Source organism: Nicotiana attenuata, chromosome 3, assembly GCF_001879085.1.
Source record: "Nicotiana attenuata strain UT chromosome 3, NIATTr2, whole genome shotgun sequence".
In the NCBI taxonomy this organism is placed as follows: domain Eukaryota; kingdom Viridiplantae; phylum Streptophyta; class Magnoliopsida; order Solanales; family Solanaceae; genus Nicotiana; species Nicotiana attenuata.
In genome coordinates, this window is record NC_031991.1 from 72,378,678 (window position 1) to 72,394,031 (window position 15,354).

Sequence of the window (15,354 nt, forward strand, 5' to 3'; positions counted from 1 at the left end):
TATATTAGAAATACTGAGTAAAAAACTTACTTTTGATCATGTTTAGCGAGAAGACCTTCACGAACCCATTTCTCATACTCCTGAATGACTAATGTAGGATGTGACCCCGATATCAAATCATCTTCAAATGAGTATTTTTTATCAAATATGGGAGTCAACTTAATTGAGGTACCTATTGTTCATTAAAATCATGAATAGAGACATTTAATTATAGATACCATGGGGAAAAAGATCATAACTTTATAATACATTATTTTTTAAATAATTTACTAACCTGCAGAGTCGAAGTTTGACTCATAAGGCGAAGAATACCATCTACTTGGACGCCGATTCCTATGAGAGGGTAATGGGGTTGCATCTGCTTCATTTTTTGCTGCATGATGTATCACAATTCTAGTTTCTGGAATTTAACTTGGAAGAAACTCGTCCGCCAACTCAAATTGTGATACATGTACTTCATTGGATACACCCTCGTAGCCTATAGGTGGTATGCTACACAGCAGTTCAGATGTAGTATTACACTCAACTCTTACTTCATCACAAACAGGATTAACATCCGTATTCTGTTAATGTATACAGATGCATATGAGTGTGTGATAAAATTTCTAAAAAGATAATACATCACATGTTTTGAATAAATCTAAACACATCTAAAGCCTAAACATGTTTATATGTTAGATATATAAGTATAGTATATTTAGAATCCAAGCTTAAATACATGAATATAATGTTTGAATACATATGTATACGTCAACATACAATATTCAAAGATCAAACGTAATATGTACAAGTACATTTCATTTAGAATACATATAAATACAACTGCATACATGTTTCAGTTTATATATGTATTTATATAATCCTTAATACTTATGTATAACTTAAGTAGCATGTATATACTTGTATTTCAAAATGTGTATGATGTTGTATAGATGATTAATGTGAATAATAGCAGAAACATATAGTCTGATTATGTTTATATAAACATAAACTAAAAGAGGTTAAAAAATGTTAACCTCTACATTCTCGCCGACAGCTATATCACTCTTTGTTTGACCTTTGGGATTATCTTGCACGTTGGCATCAGATGACATTTGAATACCATCATCACGCTCGCTGTGTTTTTCTTTCTCTAATATACCCTTTCCGTGGGCTGATTGGCTTTAATCTGGTCAGAAAGCTTCTTAATGTTTTCATTGATCAATGTTCTTAAAGACGTGAACTCGCCTATCACCTAATCAATACACAAAAAGTTAGATAGGTGTTGGAAAAATATATGAATGTTAATTTCCAAACTGTAATGTTTGCTAGTGGCATACAAAACTCACGTATTCTTTGAATGAATTTAGATCATTCCTCAAAGAAGATACTTCATCTGTTTTAGAATCTGCTGGCTTCTTATCATGCAATACAGTTTGATTGATTTCAGATATACCAGCATGAGGAGTCTTGTGTTGAGTTTCTGCCTCTGAGGGATCTATAATCTGCTCTTTGCGCTTCTTGTGGGGCACTGATGAAGAAGTTCCAACACTTGCATCATATTTATTCTTAGGCTGAAGATGCGGTGTAGGACTAAAGTCATCCGAGTCATCTGCATACTTGTCTGAATGAGTAGGAGTAGGACTGTTCTCTACCCAACGCCTACTGGAGGAATATGAATAACAGCAAGCTCTGCATCACTTGGTTGGATGTCATTGTAAACAATCTGAAAATTAAAAATATAGGTTATATGCAAATGTATGTTGTATGCAATTGTATTCAAATCTAGGTCGTATTTAACTGTAGGTTGTATGCAACTAGAAAATACAATTTTGTATGCAAATGGAAAATATATGTTGTATGCAGATGTATGTTGTATGCTAATGTATTCAAATATTTATCTGTATACTTATCAAATATTGTATGCAAAATGAAATATCAGGAACTTAAGAAATAGTAAATTACCATGTTTCCCTGGTCATTGAACATGCCGTTCATCAAATAAGCATAAGTTGGCTGATTGATAGTGGATCTCCAATTGAGTAATCTGGGTATCTGATTACCAAGTCGTGTTGCAATTTCGGGGTCAACCTTTGAACAACACTCATACAACCATACTTGCATGGCGAGAGGCATCCCATCTATTCTATAGTACTTCTTCTGAGAATCCATTTTCTTACTAATAGATTTAATAAGGTAGTTGAATGCATAAATATCCCATGGATAATCAGAGTATCTCCCACTCTCGATCAAGTCAAAATATAGTCGTGGAATGGTTGTGGTTTTCTTCTCGGATGAAAATATAAAAGTGTGTATGAAATACAACAATGCTATCTTGATGGCATCCCCATCGTTGTCATGACCCCAATTCTTGTCATCAAAGCATGACAACAAATCTTTCTTTTTGACATTCTTTGCACCGCCAAAGTATGTCTCAGCAATCCGGTTAGACACCTTTGTGTTGAACTGAAAATCTTGTGGGTCACCAACACATTTGAGACCAGTGACAAGCGCAAACTCCCTGATTGAGAAGGATAATGTTGTACCATTGACGTATATTGAAAATACGTCATCAAGACTTCCTTCTAACTGCAAAACCATGAAGCACCTGAACAATTGATGTTGTACCTCACAACGATTCATATCAAGGAGACTTCCAAAACAAGTAGAACCCAATATTTTATACTGCTCCGGAGTAAGCTTTTCTTTGAGGTCAGAGACTATGTCTATGTTAGAATATGAACAAATATACGGTGATAAAATAGGCTGTTGTTTCACAAACAATTTAATTTCCTGCATACAACAAGAATTTAAAAAAGGTTTCATATTCAGAAGCAATACATAAACTCATTAATTGTTATGAATACATATAAATACAACTAAATACAATATGCAAAATACATTGGAGTAAGAAATACATGATGGAAATAGTTGTATATATATAAATACATCAACATACGAAAATCAAAGTCATCCTAGTGAGTACAAAACAGTGAATATCTACATACAATATGCAAGGAACACTATAATAAGTACAAAAATACAGTGAGTGGAGTTTTGAATACATCTAAATACATTCAAATACAAAGACACTAGACTAAGTAAGCACAACTTGGTGAAGCCAAATTTTGTATACATCTATATACAAATATGCAAATGTCATTGTAACAGGTACAAATAAGTGATGGATTTTCTGAATATTTATGAATACATCTAAATAATTATGAAAAGATCAACATACATATAAATCACATCAACATTTGAATACATATGAATACATCAATATACATATAAATCACATCAACAATTTTGAATACATATTGATACAACAACAATTACCTTTTCGTCCCGTGTATCCGAGCTTTTTTTGCATCAACCTTCTTTCCCTTGACACAAGAAGCATCATCCATAGGTTTTTCTCTTTGCCGCAACGGGAAGTGTTGTTTCTTTTGAAGATTTCTCAACTTGGGCTTCTTTCAATTTGTCATTGTGTAAATTAGTTCTTCTCTCTGAAGCTGTAATTGCTGATACACCTGCAAATTCCAATTCCGCTTGAGTGATTTGCAAAGAGAAAGAGGGCCCATCAAAATTGAGTACTTTGGTGGGTATACCTCTGGTAACCCTCTTGTGGGACGTTGAATCCGATACTGGAGAGAAAAACGAGAGATTTCTGTTGAGTAAACAATAACAATGGTTATTGTTTAAGAAAACAAACAAAATACAAATTCCAAACGAAAATCTAAGAAGCTAAATACTTACCACATCTACTTGTATCAAAATACAACCGAGAGTTGAGAGAGAAATTAACATGGTGAGTGAGAATGGGGAAGACCTAGGCGATGTGGGTGGGAGATAATTTCAATTGCAGAATCGTGATTTTGTGGGGGAAGAGAATAGAGTGTATCAAATTAGAGAGAGAGAGAGAACGTGGTCTGAGAATTTTACCGGTAATTATGTAAGAGAGAATCTGAAAAGGGAGAGAGAAAAATAATAATTAGCTTATATAGTGGCTTAAGGGTAGGATGTAACCATAATTAGAGATTTTGCTATGATGAGTAAAAGGTAGCTATATAATATAATTTTTTAAAATGGTATTTATTTAAAATAAATAGGGTATTAAGCTTTGCTATAGGGGGTAAAAATTCCTTGTTTTTTCCCAATTGGTCAAGATTCTTGATACCAAGACTATTAAGGTACTATTGTGTCTTCCCCAGAAATACTATAAAGTTTGGGCTTTAAAATATTGTTAAAATGCTTAGTAGGTTTGTATACGGTAAAATCAGAGGAGCCGATTTCATGGCCATTACGGTGCTCCATAGATACGCCTCCTCAGGCTCGAGATAAGGCTCGAGATGCGACCTCGAAGGGTTCCCAAACGCTCGACTCGGGAGCAACGCATATCGATAGCTATGATGGAGAAATGGGGAGTTCCCTAGGCACTTGATTAAAGCTGACCAAGCCTATTAGGCGAGTACAAGCCCGTACCGTGGCATTAAATGGCTGTGTCAGCCCCATATCTTTGTAATAAATGCATCTGTATTATGTTGGGATTCCCTCTCATATATAAAGAGGACCCTTGTCATTTTGTAAGAACACAACACACAACATTGAATACATGAACATTCTCTGCTCTCTAACTTAAATACATTCTCCCTTGATTCTATTATTTACATTTATTGCTTACATTTATTGTGTGCTATTAATTGTTCTTCATTTATGTTCACTATTGATCACAAAGAGCCTTCATCAAAGCTCTCAAAGCCGTTTGTCCTTCGCCGACTGTCCGTAACTTAGCATCAAGCTCGCCTCGAGGCCCCGTATAACCAGGCTCGAGGCCCCGATTCTCAGCCACTCGGTTTGCTTAAACTTACTACCTTTAAGCTCTTATCTTATTTTCTAGTCTCTTACTCAGCATCTATTGCCTAACAACTAGCAGAAAAACAGATCACGTATTTTTAGAACCACAAAATAAAATATAATTGTTATTACCATTTTCACGGTAAACAGTTTGGCGCCCACCGTGGGGCTAAGAATAATAGTGGCTGTTTTCATGCTGGTTTACTACATAACGCAAGTTATCTTTCACACTTTTTCTTGTCCAAGAATCTTTGATTTCAGGTCAAAATGTTTAACTCAGTAAACGCACATGACAACAATGGTATTGAAGACCATGGAGAGAATGGTGTAGCTGTTCCAGGTATTGGTGTACCACTACAAAACCCTGAGGTTGCACCAGAACAAATTCCCGTCAGTGTGGTCTCATGCAACGCTCAACGCGTCGACATAAGCTCCCACACCAACAGGAATATACGCCAAGAAAACCAACAGGAAGCCCAAAAAACCCGGCTCAGGAGGAACAAGGGGTTAGCCTTTACGTCATCTTCGAAATTTGCAGGCACAGCAACTGGCGATTGCTCAACTACAAAGCCGCCAAAAAACTCCAAGCACAGCAGCACTGGAAATGGCTCCCTAGGCCGAACAGGTACTAGAAAGATCAAGCAACAACGGGTCAGCAGCTGACCCCGTCATCATAAAGATGCTCGAGGACCTCGAAAAGAGGATCGAGTCGGGCTAAAAGAAGATAGAAGCCAATGACAAGAAGGTAGAGACCTACAACTCTAGGGTCGATCAAATTCCAGGCGCACCCTCGATCTTGAAGGGTGTCGATTCGAAGAAGTTCGTACAAAAGCCGTTCCCACAGAATGGGGCTCCAAAACCCATTCCGAAGAAGTTTAGAATGGCCGATCTACCGAAATACAACGGAACCTCAGACGCCAATGAGCACGTCACTGCTTACACTTGTGCAGTGAAGGGAAACGACCTAAAGGACGACAAGATTGAGTCCGTCCTACTAAAGAAGTTCGGAGAAACACTTTCAAAGGGGGCCATGATGTGGTACCACAACCTCGCCCCGAATTCAATAGACTAATTTGCCATGATGGCAGATTCTTTCATAAAGGCACATGCCGGTGCCATCAAGGTGGATACAAGGAAATCCGACGTCTTCAAAATCAAACAAAGAGAAAACGAGATGTTGCGGGAGTTTGTGTCTCGCTTTCAAATGGAGCGAATGGAATTACCACCAGTCTCCGACGATTGGGCCGTACAGGCCTTCACTCAAGGTTTGAACGAGCGAAGCTCGGCAGCTTTGAAGCAGCTGAAGTAGAACTTGGTCGAGTATCTCGCCGTGACCTGGTCGGATGTCCACAACCGATACCTATCGAAGATCAGGGTCGAGGACGACCAACTAGGAGCCCCCTCGGGCTCAGTATATCCTAGCAGGCTCCTAGCAAAGGAGCCAAAGCCAAACAAGGAAAGGTACCAACTATACACTGAAGATATCAGAAACGCCCTGAGATGTAACATACCCCGAAATGACCCAAGGATAGATTGAGGTCAGAATCCTCGGGGACTCGTAAGCAGAGCCGGATTCGACAAACACACAGGACCGCAAAGGCACCCTGATTGTCCGAATACAACTTCAACATTGACGTTTCAGACATCGTATCTGCCATCGGTAAAATCAGAGAAACCAGGTGGCCAAAACCCGTACAATCAGATCCGTCACAAAGGAACCCCAACCTAGTGTGCGAGTTTCACAGCACGTACGGTCATAGGACCTAAGACTGCAGATAGCTCCAAGAAGAAGTAGCCCGACTACTCAGCAAAGGGCACCTCTGAAAGTTCCTCAGCGACCGAGCCAAAAATCAATTTCGGGAAAGAGAGGCGAGCAAAAAGAATGAAACAAAAGAACCACAACATGTCATCCACATGATGGTCGGAGGAGTCGACACCCCATAGGAACCCATCGTCAAATGAACAAAAATATCCATCACCAGGGAAAAGCGAACTCGGGGTTACATACTCGAGGACGCTCTCACATTCAGCAACGAGGACATCGAGACCCTGTCTCAACCTCATAACGACGCACTGGTAATCTCTTTCCTTGCAAATACATTTCAAGTTAAACGTGTACTTGTGGATCAAGGTAGCTCGGCCAATATTATCAAGTCAAAGGTGGTGGAGCAGCTCGGACTGCTCGACCAGGTCGTGCCCGCCTCTCGAATCCTCAATGAATTCAACATGGCGAGCGAGACAACGAAAGGAGAAATCACCCTCCCGGTCAACATGGCCGACACAACCCAAAATGTCAAGTTCCATGTCATCGAATGAGACATGAGGTACAACGCCTTGCTCGGAAGACCATGGATACACTGCATGAGAGCAGTACCATCTACCCTCCATCAAATGATGAAATTTCCGACAAAGGACGGAATAAAAACCGTCTACGGAGAACAACATGCAGCGAGAGAGATGTTCGCGGTGCACGCTGTGGCACCGACATCAACACCGCCAGCATCAGAGGAGCCAAAAGATGAGCAAATAGTGAAGAAGCAATAGCGAGATATATTCTCGGCTACACCCGACTAAATGAGTAAAGGACTGTACCGTGTCTTTGGAGCAAACGGCTGGAGCTTATCGAGGCTCGAAGCGCCATCAGCACTAAGGTATAATCATTTCCATTTTTCATTTACATTTTACACTAACCTGTGCGCAGGTATCCGATTGGAACAGTCGAAGCGAACTCCAACTTAAAGACCTTAGGTTTCAAAGCATGCGTTGCACTCTTTTCCTTCGATCGGGTTTTATCCCAAGAAGGGCTTTACCGGTAAGGTTTTTAACGAGGCAACATCTATGTGCTACCTAAGGAAAACTCAACAAGTATTCAAGGCTTCTCTTAAATCAACCTCGAATACTGGGGGCATCCCCCCCTGGAGGTCACCTCCTCGGAGAAGTCAAGATATGCCAAAAAGGGTTTCGATAGGAAAATGATGTATCGGGTCAAACGGTCGAACGAACCGTGTCCGTATAGAACAACCGAGCGTTTGACAGCAAAAACATGTACACTTGTACCAAGTAATCAAGAAATATTTGTTCTATCAAAACTCTTTGCGCTTCGAAGAAATCTGCTATTTTTTCAAGAAATGGCTCCAGAGCCAGAAAATTCCCAAACACTCGGGGACTGACGTCAAAAATTCGAAGTCACATGACCTCCGGGCCAAAAACTTCGAACTAGGAAGCCCTCAATGAGGCAACTCCAAGTTTACACAAAACGGCTCCAGAGCCCAGAAACCCTCAAATATCTCGGGGACAGTCGCCGACTGCCACCCCATTGACTTATCGAAAACTCGAGGCTATTAGACCCCATGTGGGCAACCTCGAGCTCGTAAGACCTTTATAAGGCAAAATCAAAATCTGTAAGACCTCAAGCAAGACATGAACTACACTTGTACCAAGTAACCAAATCTGTAAGACCTTAAGAAAGGCATGTTAAAATTTGTAAGACCTTGCAAAAGGCATAATCCCGATCTTAAAATTTAAGGCTATATATCCGAACTTGTAAGACCCCTAAAAAGGCATACCCTTGATATAGACGCCGAAACTACTTCACTAAGGGACTAAAAGGCACTGGCCAAATACAATGACTACGGTCACAAGGCTGTACCAGCCAAACTAGCGCGACTCGGGGACGCCCGAGCGTCGCTATAAAATCAGAGGCCTTCAATTACTTCAAAAAAACTTCGAAAAGAACCGGTTAATCAGGCTACCCTCGACTTAAGCGAAAGATCTTCGATCATATCTGCTCCAAACTACAGGCTCCGAAATCATTCAGCCACCGAGCGAAACCTCCCGAGGTGCTAATCTATCGCCACATAAACGGCTCACAATCGAGGTTCTTATCGAACCGTCAAAGAGTCGGGCGAACATAAAACTTCAAAAGTCTTTAACGAGGGAAAAATAAAGCCTACACTAAGAGGTCGTACCGACCCGATGCGTAAGAGCTACTGTCGCCAGCCCATATTAGAGGTCCTATCGACCCAATGCGTAAGAGCCTAAGGGCCGGCCTGAAATTCAAAAACTTGAGGGTCAATAAGCTCGAGTCAAAATCCGACTCGGAGATTGAGCCCGAAACCGTTAACTAAAAAATGCCTAAGGGCAAATACGTAAGAGCCGCTGTCGCCATTCTAAACTAAAGGTCGTACCGACCTAAATGCATAAGAGCCCTTGTCGCCAGCTTAGATCGGAGGTCGTATCGACCAAATGCGCAAAAGCTTACGGGCCAGCCTAACGAGCCTCAAGGCCGAATTATATACTTAAGGGTCATTACTCGAAGTACAGTTCACCTAGCCAATCATCGACCAACTTATAAAAGAAAGACGTGCGCAAGCAGAGAGAAATGCACTAAAGAAAAAACCGAAAGGTTTTCTTTTATACGAATATGTGAAAAAATACAAAAGCTACATCGGCAGACGCTCTCTGAGAGCCCTGTCCAAAGAATCAAAAAGAAAAAGCCTAGTCTATCTCCCCCTCGGGGACTGCGGCCCCATCAGCCCCTTCTCCACTATCTTCGGCGTCAGATACGAGGAATTTGGCGTCGTATTCACCTGCCTTGTCGATGCCCCCTTTTTCTCGCGAAATCGGGTTTATCACATTTGGGAGGACAACTCGTTTCCTTTTGGGAATTGGGTTTGAATTAAAGAGTCGCCACCTAATGATTAAGTGCATGAGGACACTAAGAAGAACTTTGATTTAGAAAACCAGAGATTGGGTAAGGGCTTGAAATTATCCCGCGGGGAAGGTGTTAGTCACCCCTCGAGATCCACTAGTGTGGTTCCCGGCCATACTATAATTGTGACTTTAAGTGCAAACAACAAGTAGACAAACAAGGATTTCAAATACGAGGGGGGAGGGTTTCCACATAATTGTTGTAAGGAATTTTTGAAGTTAAACGAAGCTAAAGAAGCTGGAATTTGAGAAAAAACGGTTTTGAACTTCTGAATAAACGAGTAAAAAAAAGGGGAAAGTTTTCACATAATTGTTGCAAGTAATTGAAGTTAAAAGCAGTTAAAGAAGCTGGAATTTGAGAAAAAGCAGTTTTGAAATTCTGAATAAAATAAACAAGTAAAGGGAGGGGGGTCCTAGGTTTATAAATAATATGGATCACCCCACACAACACCCGGTAACCGTTTATACACGTGGCGTTATCGCGTGGTCATCATATCCATATCTACCCTTTCCCACCCCGTTAAGGTATTAAAGCGCGGAATAGTCTCGTTTTCTTATTGCATGCTATTACCCACCCCAATCCTATCAGCCTCGGAGGTATTTGGGACTACTAATCCTAAATGGAAGGCATGTGAGGTTTTATAGTTTCAAAGGACAAAATTCTAAGGCGACAATCAAAACACATATGTAACCAATATGGGGGAGAAGCAAATAACAGATAGAAAGGCTCAAACAAACCTCCTAAAAAAAGAAGCATATAATTTAGCATGTCTTACACGTACTGATTAGGGTCTGATTAAACTTAAGAGTTGTGGAAAACTGATCTATTACATATTTCAGATAAGAAGCCCGAATTAGGCCTGCCTGCTGGTTGTAGTTAATAGAATCTGATTCAATTTACAAGTTACCTTATGGCTTGCCTAAGTGTTAAACGAAAACCTATAGGCATGATATCTACTAGTTTCAGAAAAGAAGTATACTGATTTTGAGGGAAAGAAATTGTCAATTACAGGAATATAAATTCTGCAGTCGTTATTGTTTCTACTGATTTTAGACTTATAAGCGAGTGGACGATTTAGATTTAGTTGATGGTTCCTATAGGCATGCTTTCTAGGCGTTACTGATTTTAAAACATTTCTTACAATCGAAACAAGAGTGCAGAAGTCCTATAGGCATGGTATCTAAAATGATGTTAGTTATTTAAACCTATAAATAGGTTTGCCTAGTGACAGGTGCAGATGCAAAATTCAGGAAGTCCTATAGGCATATTATCTATATGATATGCAGCATTTCAGAAATGACTTATAGACATGGTCTCTATATAATGTAGAAGTGCAGAAGCCTATAAATATAGTATCTATATGAGATGCAAAAGTGTAGAACATATAGACATGGTCTCTATATGAGATGCAGAAGTGCAAAAACCTATAGACATGGTCTCTATATGAGATGCAGAAGTGCAGAAACCTATAAACATGGTCTCTATATGAGATGCAGAAGTGAAAGCTGAAAAACAGGATACATGAGTGTAGAAGTGTAAATATTCCCTATGAACATGATATCTACCCTTTTTGCATGCATGATTGACCCTCCCCTTTTCACTAACAGCCCCAATAGTTATTACAAGAATTATTACAGCCCAGAATGAATAAGAAAAAGTAAAATTACATCAGAGAACTAAAAATTTACAACCAAGGAGAGCCTGATTCAGACTTCCTGTCTGAAGCATGAAGTAAACCAACTCCAAAGATCAGATTCCAAAGCCTTTCTCTTATTTGGGATGTGTCAGAGTTCCCTAAGAGTCTCCAATGGACTCCAGGCAGTGCTCACACCCAAATATATTGCAGAATTGAATCATAGTGCAGTGTGGAAGAGCCAGCCCTCAAGTGTCCAAGTTCAGAGGGAACTCAAGGTCCCAAAGCATGGCTCACAGGAGGGGGGCAGAACTTAGAAGCTAAGAGAGAGTGTAAGTGCAGAGAGGGGATTCTGGGAAAAAAGCAAGGACAGGCTAGTGGTCATACCTAGCAATTGGAAGTGCTGGCACACCCCAACCAGCCCGTTAGGCCACATTGTTTGGGAGTTAGGATCCCCTAAGGGATCAAGTCCAAACATGAACAACAACTTGCATGTTGCCATGTTCTGAACTTCAACTCAAAACACATAGATGGGAACAGGGGTGTAGGGATTCACAGCAGAAACAGATGCAGAGAAAATAGCATGCATATTTAACATTTAACTCCACATAGACAGTAAAGTGGACATAGATGTAAAGGATGAAAATAAACACAGTGGGATGAGGCTGAAACCAAACTAGAACATACCAGTTTCAAGGAAACAAGAAAAGGAAGCAGTAGTCTTGTAAAGCCAAAGCGCAAGCGAGTAGTCAGAATACTATGATTTTAGAAGAGAACTATGAGATTGTAAGTGTCTCAAGTGTGTAATGTGTGTAAAAGTGTTGAATTGAAAGTTTTGATCGTATTAACCGTGTGTAATGTGTTAAAGAAGGTCATGTATTTATAGTGTAGAAAGCAAGCAGAAATAGGTAAGAAAATAGTTTGAAAATCAATTTCACAAGGTTTCCCTTTAATTAAGGGATTCTGATTTCAAACGGGTAAAATAATTAAGGAAAGAGATTAATCAAACACCTTTTCAAAGCAGTACAAGAGGGGTAAATACATGGGGGTATATTTAAGGAAAAAGTCTTGATAGTACACGGTTTGTGCAAATAAGGAAAAGAAATCAATTACAAGCCTGTAAATCACAAGGTCTGAATGAATCCAGTCAGAAAAGGTGAAGAAAGGTTTTACTTAAGGAAAATCAGTAACAATCAATCAAACCTAAAAACGATTCTGAATCAATCATAAGTTGGAAAACCTTTTCGGAAGAAAGAATTCATCACACATATAAAAGCATACAGCCACGCTTAAGCACGAAGAACTATCATGCTAATCAGTAGAAGAGTCTAGCATAGAAGAATTTAAAAGTTCAGATTCATAAACAAAGAAGTTCAAACTTAGTTCATAGACCCAGAATGAGTCTGAAAGAGTCAAGGGTTCCAAAATAGAACCCTAGTTCAAACACATGACCAAACCTCGGTAGAACCCCCAAATTCTAAGGTTTCCAACTCGAGTCAAGCACAGGGATGAGGAGGCAACAGGCTCAGAGATTTCTTTTCAGAATTCTCATGAGAAGACGAGCAAATACAATAGAAAGTTCGAAGCATAATGAGTGTAGAAGAAACAGTAGCGGAAAACATGCTTAACGGGTCTTAAAACAAGGTAAAGTAGAAGTGAAACAGTAAACACTTAAGAACATGGTAGAGAAATACAGTAGAAGAGTACAAGAACACCAGAACAATATAGCAAAAGAACATATAGGAAAACACAGTGGGATAAACATGTGAGAGCATGGCATAGAAACACAGTAGAAGAAAGAACGGAGCACAGTAGAAGAACATGCATGATAAAGGAAAACATAAGAACGCAGTAGAAGAACATGCGTGGTGGAAAAGAAAACATAAGAACATAGTATAGACAAGTACACACAAAGAAAAGAAAAAGAAAAGTCAGAGAAACATTTTAAGCTTTTCAGAAAACCCTAAATCGGAAAGAAGTAAGTTTTTGAAAGAAAAATTGGGGAAAACGTTTAAAAACTCAAGTAGAGCACAAATATGTAACAGATCTAAGAAAAAATCAAAGAAAACCTCGATAGGGTTTCATAGGAACCCTAAAACGAGAAAGGCTTGGAAAAAGGTCCGATCTGAGTCGGATAAGTCAGAACCAGGCTCAAAACACCATAGTGTGCCGGAGATGGCCATAGAACCTTGAATCGGCGAAGATCTGAACGGACACCATCAAGGTCAGACTTCGACCCTTCGGATACCAAATGTTGAAGAGCATAGGGAGATGAGTTTAAACCATCCATGGCCTGAGAGTCCATGGATTCCGGTGAGATTGAGGTTGAAGCCGGTGAGAGAGGCTAGGGTTTCGAGAGAGTTCGAGAGAGTTTGAGAGGAGAGGGATTTCAGAGGCGGCTGATAGAAGAGAATGAGGGGATTAGGGTAGTCTTTGGGGATTAAAAAGGCAAGGAATGATCGTGGCCGTTGATTAAAATGATCAACGGCCTAGATTAAAAGAAAGGACCGGGCGGGTTAAATTGGTTGGGTCGGTGCCGGGTTGGATTGGAATTGGGCCGGTCCGTTAGGGGTTTGAAATTGGGTCAATTAGGGGGGGTTAATTTGGGCTATAATTGAAACAAAATGGGGCCATATTTTAGATAACCAGTTTTTTTTCCCTTTTATTTTATAAAAATAGTAAAAATGATTTTGAAAACAAATTAAAGGTACTGAGTCAATTAATAATATATAAATATTAATTTTAAAAATACTGGAACCAATTTCATAATTATAAAATGCTGTTAATTCTGAAAATAGGCTAAAATTGCAATTATATGCAATTAGCTTTTAAAATACCAAATAAATTTTGTAAAAATATATATAAATTACCCTAGCTATATTTTGGTATAAATATGAGAATAAAATAAGTTATTTACCAAAATGATAATTTTGGGAATAATTATTGGTTTTTGTACTACTAAAATGGGCAATAAATTAATTTAAAAATCCTTTAAAAATTAGGAAAAATACTAAAACACTTGGGCATACTTATATATGCTATTTTGAAAGTATTTGCGTGTAAAAATACATAGGAAAAAATTGGGTATCAACATGGTACATGTCTCAAAAGGGACGACCTAGACGATCGGGTCGTGATCGGACTCCGTGCTAACAAAGACGGTGGTATAACTCATATCGGTGTTAATGATCTCCCAACCAAAAAAATTATATATTATTTTCGTAAACTAGAAGACATATATGTTTCAAATTGGATGCTTATATATTGTAGGTTTTGGCTTACGGTTTCATGGTTTCTTACTTGTATGGTTATTCTATTCTGAAAGAGGACTTTTAGCCTTACATACTAGTGTTATTCGACGGCGCTAACGCCCCTTTTGCCGGAGGCGCTGTATCGTTTAATGATACTGGTGGTTCCACAGCGAGCGGCATCGGCCAGTGATAGCGGTATTCTCTTCCCAGCAGACTTGGTGAGCCCCACTCCATCCCGGGGTCATGTCATGTATCTTTTGTTCATTTTCTCATCACGTTTTGAGGTATAGCCGGAGCCTTGTTGCCGGCATTTCTCTATTACTCTTCTATTGTATTTAGAGGCTCCGTAGACTGTTTGTGGGTGATGGTTGATGTTGGGAGTCAAGACTAGAAATGTTAGTATTTGATAAGCATGCTTTTCATTAAGCTTGTAAACTTGTAATATTTTGAAAACTATGAATGAAGTCATTAACGGAAATGAAGTGAAAGTTGCTAATGGAAGATTGCCTAGTGTTTTGATAAAATGGGATAACATTCCCTCTTTATTCATGAACTAGTTTGGGTAGAATGAAACCTAATAGGCTTGCTCAGTCGGGTTTACTCGGTTGAGCGCCGGTCACGTTCCNAAAGCATACAGCCACGTTTAAGCACGAAGAACTATCATGCTAATCAGTAGAAGAGTCTAGCATAGAAGAATTTAAAAGTTCAGAGTCATAAACAAAGAAGTTTAAACTTAGTTCATAGACCCAAAATGAGTCTGAAAGAGTCAAGGGTTCAAAAATAGAACCCTAGTTCAAACACACGACCAAACCTCGGTAGAACCCCCAAATTCTAGGGTTTCCAACTCGAGTCAAGCACAGGGATGAGGAGGCAACAGGCTCAGAGATTTCTTTTCAGAATTTTCATGAGAAGAGGAGCAAATA